General features: G+C 51.4%; 1 protein-coding gene across 2 annotated transcripts in view; it reads right to left on the bottom strand.

Annotated features, from left to right (window-relative positions):
• Positions 1-12,486, bottom strand: part of MAN1C1 (mannosidase alpha class 1C member 1) — a 149,658-nt gene that overhangs the window by 45,161 nt on the left and 92,011 nt on the right. The gene's annotated exons all lie outside the window — the stretch shown is intronic.

Below are 12,486 nucleotides of genomic sequence, written 5' to 3'. Positions count from 1 at the left end.
GACAAGACCCTGATTCTGGGAAAGATTGAAGGCGGGAGGAGAAGGAGACGACAGAAGATGAGCTGGTTGGATGGACATGAGTTTGAGTAAGCTCCGGGAGCTGCTGGTGGACAGGGAAGCCTGGTGTGCTGCAGTCCGTGGGGTCACAAAGACTTGGACACGACTGAGTGACTGAACTGAACTGACGTCTTCTGGCTGCATAATATTTTAGGGATGAGGACTTCCCCATTTTTATCAGGTCTGGGTTATTTGTTTTCCTCCAGGAGGAATTTTTTCCTTGAAGCTTTCCGTAATGATTAGTTCCTGGATCACATAAAGTTGTGTTCAGGGGCTGAGTATTTTCAGGAAAAGGTTTCTTGGTGCCTCCAGAAGGACTAAAGATATTTTTTAGGAAATATTCTTGGAATCCAACAGAATGTTCTTACTAGAAGCTGATTAATAAAAGGTGATCAAAAAAAAAAAAAAAGGTGATCAGATCTGACTGTGTCACTGCTCTTTAAAAAAGCCCTCAAAGCCTCCTGTTCTCCAAGTTCAAAGTCCTGGGCACAGTGTGCAGGGGGCCTGTGGTCCAGGCCGTGGCACCCTCTCTAGCCTCACCTCCCTTCTGCTCTCTTTGCATGTGATGCTCTGCCCAGAGCAGACCACTAGCAGCTCCCCAAACACCCTGCAGTGTCTGTTGATGCGAGCGCTGTGTCTTTTCTCAGGATGTTCCAGAACGACGCAGCAGAGCTGATCGCCCCCTCCTTTGCAAGCCTGACTCGCTCTGCAGCAGGCGCCTCCGTCACAGCACGGTCCACCCTGCATCTGACATATTTGCCCATGAATCATCTTTGCCCGTGAATCATCTTTGCCCGTGAATCCCGGAGGGCAGTGGCTGGGTCTGACTCTTCCCAGGAGCCCCAGCATCCATCCTCAGGCCAGGCACCAAGAAGGCAAGAACAAATGGCTGCTGCGTGAATAAATGGCTGGCGGAAATACCCACAGCACTTTCTTAGGGATTTCCAAACATTTCACAAGCCCTTCTGGCCTCGGAGAAAACACAGTGCTCATAGCAGTGGCCAGTTATCCAAGGAAAGCACTGTCAGAGGGACATGATGGGCAGCTGCTGACATCAGGGCCCTGGTGGAACTAATGGCTTCCTGCATCCTTCCCAAACACATGCCACGCTTTGCGGCCACAGCCGGCTGGAGAACGCTTGCTGCGGCCAACCGCCAGATGACGTTTACTGCGACGAATGGCTAGACACGGTTCACTGAAGCAGCCTGCTGGACAGGGTTCCTCGTTGGAAAACAGGGTGTGCTTCAAAATGTTAATGTTTTGTTTGTTTTTAAATAAGAGCTGGGGGTGCAGGCTGACCTGGAAACTGGTATTCAGACAATTCCCTCCAACAGTGCTGTGTAACAAGCTCTGAACTGCTTTCATCTCAGAACATCTCAGAGAGAAGAAAAGGCAGATGGAGAAACTGGAACTCAGGGCGCTCACAGTTGTAACCAGACACCACCTTTCAGACCACATGACTTTACAGACTTGGTTTTAACCCAGCTTCATCCTTTCCCAGCTGTGCGATCATAGACAACTGACTTGACCTCCCTGGGGCTCAGAAAAATTGGACAACGGGGCCTCCTTTTGAGAACAGAGTGGCCGCTTCAGATGGATGTATAACAAAGCACTCAGCAGGTGCTCAGTACCAGAGAACCTGACATCCCCAGCACACAGTAGGTGCTCTGTGCACAGGGCCGTTATCATCAGGCTCAGTTCTGGCAGAGGAAGGCACACCCTCGGCCCGGCAGGAAAGGATGGCACGGCCTAAGTGCCAAGCAGGCAGGAGCTGCGGGCTCTCAGGAAGGCAGGACCAAGCTGGGCAGGCACTCTGGCATTTTTAACACACTTCTTGCCTCAACAGGAAGAAGAGTGAAAGCCAGAGTGCTGGCTGCTCACCCAAGAGACCCTAAACCCAACCACTGCTCTGGGGAGCTCCTGAGGGCAGACCCAGAGTCCTTCCATGGTTTGGCTTCCCCCTGCAAATTAGACGATTGCTCAGTACTGTCTCTCCACCTCCATGGGAAGGGTGAACATCCTTGTTCCATCAGTCTTGGTCTTATCCATGTAACCTGCTTTGGTATCATGGTGGGAAGGGAATTAAAATTGGCTCTGACTTTAGGCTCGGCCCTGAGACTTGCCAGTGGGATTAGTGGACATGACTTGAACAGAGGTTTGAAATAAGCTCGCATGGGTGGATTTGCCCTTCTGCATGCCCACCTTTCACCAGGAGAAGAACAAGTCTCAAACAGTCACTGATCCATGAAGGATGACAGATGGATGGAGCAGACCTGAACCAGCTGAGCGCAGCCTAGATAAACCAAACCCCAGCCTATATGCAGCCACATGGACAAAAAATAAATGCTGACTATTGTCTGCCACTCACTGCAGAGTAATTTTTTACATGGCATTATTTTGGAAGTAGATGACTGATACTATGCCCTTTCAGTCCTGTTTCTGAATAGTCTTGGCATGTTTTCTATACTCTAGCTAGACTACAGACTCTATGAGGTCCACCTTTTCTCACCTTCCAGCCCTTTATTCTGTCTGCTTGGAAGTGCCTCTTCTAACCCAAAGTGTCTCCACAGATGGCCAAACCCAATATCTACTTTAAGTCTTGGAGAAAATGCTGCTTCCTCCATGAAGACATCCCGGATTGCTGCACCTGGACTAGAGGTCATCCTCCTCTGAATGTTTATAAAAGAATTGCTTTTCAACTTTCATTATAGAAATCTGTGTCCTTTTCTCAAGTCCATCCCAGGCAGCGAGTGTCTTCAGGGCAGAATCTAAGCCTGTTTAATGGAAGCTGGCACAGGCCCTGGAGAGTAAAGGTGTCACTGAGATCTACTGAATGATGCCCTCTACCCACTGCCTCCCACCTGGATGATGAAGACTCTGGAGAGTCAGGGCCTGTAACAGGGGCTGTTCCTAACATGGTGGCAGGTGTGGAGGGGGTTGGAGGGGAGGGCAGAGACCAAGTCCACGAATCTCTGAAATCCTGGCCCAGGGCGGACACCCAACCCAAGTTCGCTTGTGGAATGTGGGATTCTCTTAAATGCCAACCACAGAGGTAAACAAGAACAGCTGTAGACAGCGCTCCATGCCAGGCACAGTTTTATATGTTTACATACATCTTTTTGAAGCCTTGTGAAAACTCTATCATTGTCCCTCTTTCACAGATAAAGATGGAAACTTCAAGAATTAAGTCACCTGTCCCAGGTTTATTCATTTACCCGAAAACACACTGTGGACTGCTCAGGCTGTGCCCCGCGCTGAGCACAGTGGGGAGCGGAGAGTCCTGGTCCCCACCCTCCAGAAGCTGAAGGTCTGGTGGGGAGAAAGAAACCAACCAGGTATCACATGATGCACCGAGCCACAAAGGGGCGCGTGCGGCAGCGGGGAAGAGAGCAGGCGCACGGCCGAGCCTTTGAGTCGAGGCCTGAAGGAAGGAGGGAAGAGGGGGTCGGGGCAGGCCAGGCAGGCACACAGCAAGTAGAACAGAGCCGGGAAGTCTTGGCCTATATGGGCAGCAGAGAGGAGGCATGGGATGGTGAGAAAGAGAGAACAGAGTTGGTGGTGAGGGGTGGTGGGCCAGACCACACAGGGCCTTGGGGGCTCAGGAAGCCTCGTGTGGATGACTTAGGGACCCCAGCTGCCTGGTGTTTTAAAGTGACACACAAGCGGTTGTGTGAAGAGTGTCCTGGAGGGGGACCCCAGGTAGAATAATCCCGGGAGCTGCCCATCGTGGCTAGAGAGTGCCCCCTAGTCACTTAGGATGAGTAGGAAGGAGGCAGGGAGCACCTAGGCCTGTGCTTTGAGATCCCCTGAAGGCAGCTGGAGATGCCCTCCAGCTGGTGGGGGGCTGTTTACAAGCTCAGGGTAAGGAGAACAACCACGGGCACAGGGCAACATCAGCCAGTCACCTCACTTCAGCCCTGTTGGGGGGAGCCTCCAGCTGCCCTCTGAAAGCGCCAGGGCCTCCCAGGCCCATGGATGCAGGGTCACAACGTCATCTTGTATATACATGGTGGCCACACAGAGCTATGCATTGATCATGGCAAACACAGCCTGCGGGCCAGAGCCAAGAGGCACAGATGCAAGGCTGTGATAACAAGGTGAATGATGACTCCTGGAAAGGGGAAAAGCAAGGAAATCAAAGAGGCCCTATTCACCCCAAGAAGCATAAAGAGACGGCAGAGGCGTGCCAGGAGAGCCTGGTACAGAGCTGTGCCCCAGCTGAAGGTCCCTCCAGTCGCTGGGATAGCTGAGCTGCAGGGAATGGGCCAAGCCCTGGAGCCCCACTCACTAGCTGCCTCAGTTTCCTCATCTGTACAATGGAGCAACCATACCTCCACCTCGCAGAATCACCCTGAGTGTCAGAGATCACACCACTTCTGGTCCACGGCCAGCCTCGATTGAACCTGTGTGGAGGCAGATGCGGGCTCTCTTTAAACAGCCTCCCAACAACCCTCTGAGGAGGGTGCGATTGTGTCACCCTTTATCAAGTGGGGAAACTGAGGCTGAGACAGGTCATGGAAGGTTCCCAAGGTTAATGAATGGGGAGCCAGGATTCAACTCAGTCTGCCTGCCTCAGAGACGCCGCATTTCATTGCTGGGTCATCTTGTTTCTGTGCAGTTTCTGGAAACTTGGCCAGGTTCAGAGGGCCTGACAGGGTCCCAGGGAGGTGCCCACAGTCACTAGACCCCCAGGCCATCTCCTCAGGGCTTGGCAACACCTGTCACCTATGGGTGGGAGCAGTGCCTTTGTGAAAGCAGCTGGTACCTCCCTGTAGGAGTCCTGCCTTGATGCTCAGACGAGCCTCCACAAAGCCTTCCCAGATCTCATCGAGGGAGTGCCGCTTTCTTCCCGCACATTCTGGGTCCCACTGCTGATCACCTGGCCAGGCCGACTCTAGGAGTGTCCCTGTTGGTCTGTCTCTCTAACAAGCAGGAGCCTGGAAGTCAGAGATCCTGCCACATTCATCTTGAGACCATCTATGATGGCTTCCCTGGTGGCTCAGACGGTAAAGCGTCTGCCTGCAATGCAGGAGACCTGGTTTCAATCCCTGGGTCGGGAAGATCCCCTGGAGAAGGAAATGGCAACCCACTCCAGTATTCTTGCCTGGAGAATTCCATGGACAGAGGATATGGTCCATGGGGTCGCAAAGAGTCAGACATGATTGAGCGAATAACACACACACACTCACACACTCGATGCCGGGTGTGCTCAGTAGGGCCTGAGTCAACATATACAGAATTAACCTGGACAGAGAACTGAGGAGGAGCCCGCAGGCAGGAGCAGAGGCCAGACCAGCTGGCCTTCTTCCCATCAGGGGCATGACGGCCCCGCCTGACTCACCCTTAGCATCCAGGGCAGAGGAGGGGGCCAGCTCCCCCTCCTCCACAGATATCTGAGCCCTTCCCTTTCCTTAATCTGTAGATCCCTTTCAGAATCTGCTAGAAGCCACCCCAACCCCTCCCCTTTACAAAATGGACATTTGTATACATTTTACACAGAAAGTAGCACAGACTTCCCACTGGCAGATCTATCTGTGTTGACCACCTAAGTGAGATGGGGGACCTCTGGGCAGATTTTTATTTCCTACAAAGGATGAGGTGAGGAATTTATTTTGGAGTCAGGGAGATGTAGAAACAAATCCTACCTTACTATTTCTAACTGTGTGATCTCTGGTTAGCTGGTTTACCCACATAAGCCTCAACATCCTCATCTGTGAAATGGGGATAATGTCAGGTAATGCATATTATTAGAGAGAGTGCACTAATAGGTGGGCAGGGAAGGTTTTTTTTTTTTTTTCTTTATATAAGAAATAAGAAAATCAGCTGCAGTAGGTGCCTCTGAGTCACCTTTCACTTGACTTTATTTGATTTCTCTTAATAGACAGCAGTGATAATGGAAGAAGCATAGGCTTCTAGTCAAAATGTTTGGGCCTTGGCTCTGTGTATTACCAGCTATGTGACCACAACCAGATTCCTTAACCTCTCTGAGCCGCAAGTCTGCATTTGTCAAAAGGGACTAATAACATCCCCCTTGAAGATGTGGGTGGCTTGGATGTGGCACAGAGTCTGGCAGAAAGATGGAGCAGGAGGGGGAGGGTCTGTGCATGAACTGAACAGGGAGAGCTCCTCACCCACCTGCCCACGTGTACCCACTTCTCATTCCTGGTGCGACAGCCCTGAGCACGCTTCCTGGGTGAGAACTGCTTCTGTTTTAGATCTGGAGCACAACACAATAAACAAATGCAGCAGACGTGCCGTGGCCCAGAAGACAACTCCCTCTGCTTCAGAGAAAACACACAGTTCAATTTCCCAAAGATCGAACCTGGGAGCCTTTCAAGGCTTTCCCAGCGAGAGCAGTTCTCGGAATTCTCAGGCGCCACCCTCATGCAACTTAACAATTAAAGCCCAAGTATTTGTCATTCTCTGCAAAGGTTTGCGAGGATGAGTGAGAAACTGAAAAAAAAAAAAAAAAATCTGATTTCAGTGGCACAGTTTTCAGAAATATATGGTAATCCATTTTTGTCAATCCACGGAAGGCACAGCTCAAATCATTAAAAAGCCATCGTACTTAATCATGCATGGAGAAGGCTGGGCTGTGACTCTCAGATCATTTTCAAATGGTTTCAGGTTAACTTTCAAAAACTGACAGGCAAGCAGGCAGGGTATTATGACAGATGGTAATCTGAAGAATTTCTGGTTCTGGTTCTCAGAGGATGAGGGATTTATTTGAGAGAAAATTGCCACCCAGACCTCAGCATGATGGCAATGGTGAGGGAGAGACCAGGATGGATCAGCTGTGACCTCTGTCCTCAGGGAGTCTGCAGCTGCTTTCTCAGAAAGACAGCAAGTTCAGAGCAAACTATGAAGTAAGTAAATAATTGTGATGCATTGTGACAGGGACTAATAAAAGGTGGAAGTTGACCCAGTGGTTAAGTCTCAGCTGTGAGTGTACAGACCCTGGGTTTGGAATTCGTCTTCGCCACCCACTCTGCGACCTCACGCAGGTTCCTGAATCTCTGTCTTGGGTTCCTGATCTATAAGAAGGGATAGCCAGCTCAGAGGCTCAGGAGGTTACGACTGAGCTCATTCCTATAAATCCTTTCACATGGTGCCTGGTACACACTGAGCTCTCTGGTCAATGCTGGCAAAGCAGCTAACTCTGCGGAAGGAAGCCTCCCAGGCGACCTCTGATTGGGATCATGAGGGATAAACAGGAGTCTGCAGGGAGGAGCTGTGGAGGACGGATGTTCCAGGCAGAGGGCACAGTACATGCAAAGGCCCTGAGGTGGGAGGTTGGCCAGGGAGGAGCACAGGGGATCAGGACGAGGGGGGGAGTGCTGCAAGGGAGTCCTCCTGTGAAGGTCAGTGACTGCCAGGCTGGGGCGTCTGGGCTTTACCGAAGGCGGGGGCAGTGTTTGCGACCTCAGAGGGCCAGGGGCATCCTGTGTCTTCTTCCAGGTCTTAATGCATGTTGGTTACTTGTTGAATTCTCAGGGACCACCTCCCATCAAACTTGATACAGGGTCCCTGGCCTTTATGTAAGAAAAACACCCTCTATTAGGCCCAGCAGTGGTCATGCTTCCCCTCCTCAGGGCAGAGCTGCTGGGGGGGAACCACCATCCAGTCAGGAACTGCGCTTCCCACCTCCCTTCTGTTTAGGTGGGGCCCTCTGATCCGGTTCTGGCCGGTGGAATACAGTTTGTGTGTAACTTACACACAAACTGAGCCTGGTCCATGAAACCTGCTGTGGGATCCTCCGAGGCTGAGGTGACCTCGGGAGTCACAATCTGAAGATGATAGAGCCTCTATTACCCTGTCCCTGAGGGACCATGATGAGTGGAGCTCCCTCCTCCTGCCATCAATCTGACTTTACACAAGCAAGAAATAAATGTCTGCTCCCGAGCCATACAATGATCTCTGGGTTAATCTGTTACAGCAGCTCGCATTACCTTAAATGAATACACCCATTACACAGCATGACCGCGGGCATGTCATTTTGCCTCTCTGAGCCACAGTTTCTCTAATGCGGATTGTTGTGAAGGGCTAATACGGACAGATGTGAGGGAACACATTGCTGCTCTTGTGGCTTCAAATCTCTCTAAGAGCCTGAAGGGGAGGGCACTTTGTATGACCCCTGCTGCGGCAGGGGGACTGCAGCCAAGGGCTTGGAGATGGTCCGGTCAGGGGGTCCAGATCTAGCAGCACATCCCGACCCGGACTGGAGACCCTCCCTCCGGGCTTTAGTTCTGCCCCTTGGCAGAGATGCTCCCCAAATGGCTGAGGGAGGGGGCTGGGGCCTGGCTTCTGTCTCTTGGCTTCTGCTCCTCTGGGAAGCAGTCAGCCCAGCCTCCCTGATGATAACTTGTTCCAGCCTCTCACAGCTCATTAGCAGGAAATTGCATGCCCTGCCAGGAAGATGCACATCTGATTTTTCAGACACGTCAGGTAGACACTGTTATCAAAACCTTGTCATGTCTCTGCACAGCCCCGCATCCTTCTCTGAGGTCCTCCTGGCAGGCTCTGTGCTCAGGGCACATGCTTGCTATCTTGGGAGACTGAAGAGCCTTGTTCAGTTGAGCATTCTGCCAGCCAGCCTGCAAGGAGCAGGGGCTCAGGACGGAAGCCCGTGCTAGTGGCCGAGGCTCACACTTCACTCTGCTACTAAGCCGTCCTGCACTCCCAGGACTGATGCTGAGACCCGCAGAGGAGACAGGAGGAAGGCCTGAGCGGTCTGTGACATGCTGAGCTGGCTCCGGCCAAAGACAACTTTAACAGGATCCCGGTCATTACATGTCCTTTTGCGGACAGGGTTTCCGCTCCCATAGATTGGAGGTGGGGATGGAGAATGCCCCGCCCCCAGCCTCTGGAGCCTGAAGTCGGGGCAAGGCCACCTCATCCAGTACACATGGCCACATGGCCCCATGGCCCTGCGCTCAGGTGGGTGGGTGCAGACATTGACCTTTTCCACCTTCCGTGCCCTCACCTTTGCCCACTGCCCACTGGCCAGCGCTAGTGGAAGGCATGTGAAGAGCTCTCAGATCACCTGATGGAGTGAAGACCATCAACACCCTGGGCTCGGCTCTATGGAGAGACAGAGAAGAAGCAACAACAAGGACAAAAGGCATCCATCTACACAGTCTTTTCACACAATAATGAACCTGTCTGAACCTTATATCCTCTCTGAGGAATACCATTACCCTTATTCCCCTGAGGAGGAAACTGAAGCTCACAGAGATTCAACGACTGGTGCTCAAGGTAACCAGCTAATGCACCAGGCAGTGATCTGAGCTGCATCCCACAAACGTCTCATAATAACCTCAGTCACTTGCTTAGAAGGTCCTACATATCAAGCACTAGACTAAGCATTTTGTCAGTTCTCCAGCTGAGGTCATATGATCTCCATTTCCTGGTGATCTATGGAGGCTCAGAGAAGTTAAGCAACTTGTCCAACGTCACACAGCAAGGAAGCAGTAACCACAGCCTTAATGCCAATGACACCAATGACATTGGTGCTGTCTCCCTATACCAGTTGCCTCACCAGCGAGAAGGATCCCAACCTGGGGAGGGCAGTGAGAGAGGGAGGCTACCAGATCCTACCAAGCAAAAAAGCAGCAGATAAAATGCACACGTGCTGGTCACCACTCCATTAAAAACCCGAGTGGGCATGGATCAGATAGGGTGGGATCTGGCAGACGGTTGGGTGGGTGTCTCAGAGTGAGGCAGGGCCTGGCAACTTCTGTTAGCTCACAGTCTCCCTTGGCTGAGTTTTCCTTGTAAGGACGACTGAGGGTCAAAGTGAATAGAGGCCAGGTGGGCACAGGTGTGGCGGCCCCTCGATTCCTTGGCCCTGGCAGCAGGGGGTCCCCCCTCCCTCTCCCAGGTGCAGGAGCCTCCTGGCCAGGTAACCTCTCCACCCTGCCGCATGCCAGACAGCCTTCAGTCTCAGGCAGAGATCCCAGCAAACCAGCACCCACTGCGCTGAGCACGTGGAGCTTTTGAAATAGTGAGACTTGCAGGTGAGGGGCTGAGCAGCCGCGACAGCCCAGGCAGTGCGTGTCTGCAGTCCCCATCCCGGAGGCCAAGGCCAATGAGCTGGTCTCCAATTACCTTCTAAAAGGCCCTCCGTGATGTAGCCTCCGCCCTCCGGGCAGCTCATTACCCACCTCTCCTTTCATGCTCCAGTCACTCTCAGGGCAGCACACTGGACCGCCAAACCTCCTCCCCGGCTGTCCTTTCCGCCCAGAATGCCCCCAACCTCCGCCTGCCTATTCCTCAGCTCTGAACACACATCTGTTGTTCCCAGTTGCCCTGGATCCACCCTCCAGCTTTCAGACTGCTATACATCTTACACTTCTGTTCAAGCAAACACTTTGGGAGAATCCTTCCAGAACTCCTGCTGGAAGGCAAGGTGGGGTGGAGAAGGAGGGTGGGGAAGGGGAGAGGGGCACTGAAAGGTGAGATGAGGTGGCCCGAGGGTGCCCGGCACACCCGTGCTCTGACCAACGCTGGGCAGGCTTGCCGTGAGCTGCCTCTGCAACAGCTCCTGGGCTCTCACGCCGCTGTGCCTGGGCACGTGCTGGGCCCTCCACCCAGAAGGCAAGTCTACTCTCCTCTGCCCGAGCAGCCCCAGCGCATGTTTCAGGGCCCAGCTGGATACTACCCGCCCCGCAATGCTACAGAAGGAGGCTCCTTCCTCTGTATTTTCAGTACTGTGTATGTCACAATTACAGGTGGGTCCTTTCCTCGAGGAGAACTCTTTAGGGATAAGGGATGTGGCCAACTCATCTTTGCATCTCTGTTATCAGCCCAGAACTGGCCTGGAAATGTCTAATGAATAAATGAATGAACCTCCTTCCCTAAGACCTCAAGAGGCCTAATTCCCCTCTTCCTGCTGGGCCTTCTTCTCCAGTCATGAGAGGAACAAACTGTGCCCTTTGTCTTCATACCACTGTTGGTATTGACCAGAGTTGGGTTTTAATGGCTCTTTGACAAAAGGCAGCACCCACATTCATTTTCCTTGGCTAATTACATTTCCCAATTGAAATGCTTATCTCTGGGCTAATGTTAAAGACATAATCAGTTTCCAGAATGGATTCAAAGGAGGTAAGAAGCAAGAAAATAATTAAGCTAACTTCTGATTGAATCAAATAATTAAGCAGATTAAATCGGCTGCTTGCGATCTATAGCCCAGCCCAGGCCTGGGGAGTGCATTTCTCCTATCGGAGAGATTATTTCTGATTGTTTTAGAGATGGAGAGCCTTTCTTCTGAGTAGTATGTAAAGGACTGACTCCTTCAACTGAATGCAAAATCAGAGTGGCAGGACCCCAGCTTCCTGGTTTAGGTAAAGTATTCTGGGTTGAGGGAAAGAAAGCTTGAAGCAGGGAGGGGCGCTCTGTTTCAGAACCACACCTGGACACTCGTGGGACAAGGGTTGCATTGTTGGCCTTAGTTTCTCACTTGTCCCTGTACCCATGCCCTCTGCCCTGTGAGCGGGCTTTCCTGCCCTGTCCTCTTATTCGGGGCTCAGGCATGTGGCTAACTTTAGCCGGTGATAGCCAGTGTGATGTAAGCAGAGGCTTGAAGAAACACTGGCATGGCCATCACTGTGAGAACATCCTGGGACTAGACCCTGAAAAGGAAAGACCTGTGGAGCAGAGCTGAGTTGACCAGTTGTCCCAGCCAAGGGTCTCCTAGGATAGTTCACAGTCAGCTGTCCTACTTGAGATCAGCAGAGTCACTCAGCTGACCCAACCTGGAGCTGCTAAACCCTGAAGGCTCCAAGGCTAAATGAAAACTTAGTGTTACATGCCAGTGAGATTTGTGAGTGTGTGTTATGCATTGTCCTTGTGGGGCTAGATTATTCTTCAGCCTGGGGTGATCTATTCTCCAGTCCCAGCCTCTAGAAGGTCCTCTCTATCCTCAGGTCAGCATCACTTACTTAGACCAGTAAATACTGGGTTGGCCAAAAAGTTCACTCAGTTAGTGAATATGTTGTTCAATAAAGTTCTTGGTGAAAATGAAAAATGTCTTTTATTTTTATTTAAAATTGAATGAACTTTTTGGCTGACCCAATATTTACACAAAAACTCATCTGATCTTTACAAAGGCTCCTGGGTGGTTGTCAGGACAGGGATCAGTTGCCCCATTTTATAGACGATGGTGTGAAGGTTCCAAGCAATTAGAAGAGCAAGGGATTATGGTTACGGAAAGTGGGTTGGATGAATACATTAGCCTCTATTTCTATCCCTACCCTGAAACTCCACTAAAACAACAGTATAAATTTTTTTTAAAGATATCATTTTAGAAGGACAAAACAGAGGAGAGGCAACAGCAACAATCTTGGCCTCTGCTAAAGAGAGAGATGTGTAACACTAAATTAGCAAAGCCAGGAAAGCAGAATCTATGCCAAGATGCTGAAAGCACATGCA

This window comes from Dama dama, chromosome 8 (assembly GCF_033118175.1).
Source record: "Dama dama isolate Ldn47 chromosome 8, ASM3311817v1, whole genome shotgun sequence".
Classification (NCBI taxonomy): Eukaryota; Metazoa; Chordata; class Mammalia; order Artiodactyla; family Cervidae; genus Dama; species Dama dama.
This window is presented reverse-complemented; position numbering and strand designations above follow the sequence as displayed.